This window comes from Penaeus monodon, chromosome 22 (genome assembly GCF_015228065.2).
Source record: "Penaeus monodon isolate SGIC_2016 chromosome 22, NSTDA_Pmon_1, whole genome shotgun sequence".
In the NCBI taxonomy this organism is placed as follows: domain Eukaryota; kingdom Metazoa; phylum Arthropoda; class Malacostraca; order Decapoda; family Penaeidae; genus Penaeus; species Penaeus monodon.
In genome coordinates this window covers 42696723-42697345 of record NC_051407.1, presented here as the reverse complement: position 1 = coordinate 42697345, position 623 = coordinate 42696723, and positions in this window count along the sequence as shown.

Below are 623 nucleotides of genomic sequence, written 5' to 3'. Positions count from 1 at the left end.
GCATACGTATACATATTTTTAAACCTGATATAACCGTTATCAGTATATGTTCGTATTTTGATACGAATAGTATCCATATATTTAACAGATATGTCTGCATTTTTTTCCTAACAGAAACACCCTGGCAAGAAAGAGCAGGGAAATCAGAAGCCAGTTTGGGAATTGGTTGATTAGAAACCGGCGTTTGTTGTGTGGGATGTATATTGAGATAATGATGTATTTGAATATGCTTGTATAATACATGAAGTTCAGTGCCATCATATGACTAGAACAGGGCTGGAGGGTGGGTGGCTGCGAAGGCTAAAGCGTAAGTGTGGTTTTCTCATATGTTTCTTGGAAATATCTCCTCATGCCACATGGCATATCAAGTAATGTTTGAAGTTTGTATTAAGATAAAGTCTATATCCAAGACTAGTGATGATCAGTTTTGGTCAGCGGTAAATAGCTTGATCCCGAAGTGTGTTTATCATAAGTGAAAGCTGTTCGCCGTGCGCTGTGTTGGGCGGCGCCTCACGTCCTCCATGCTTAGCATGCGAACCTCCAAGTCATGACATGCCGGCAGAGGGGCCTCTCGACTCGCCGCAGCGTCTCCAACGTCGAAACTCCAAGGCCCTGGCCAGAAC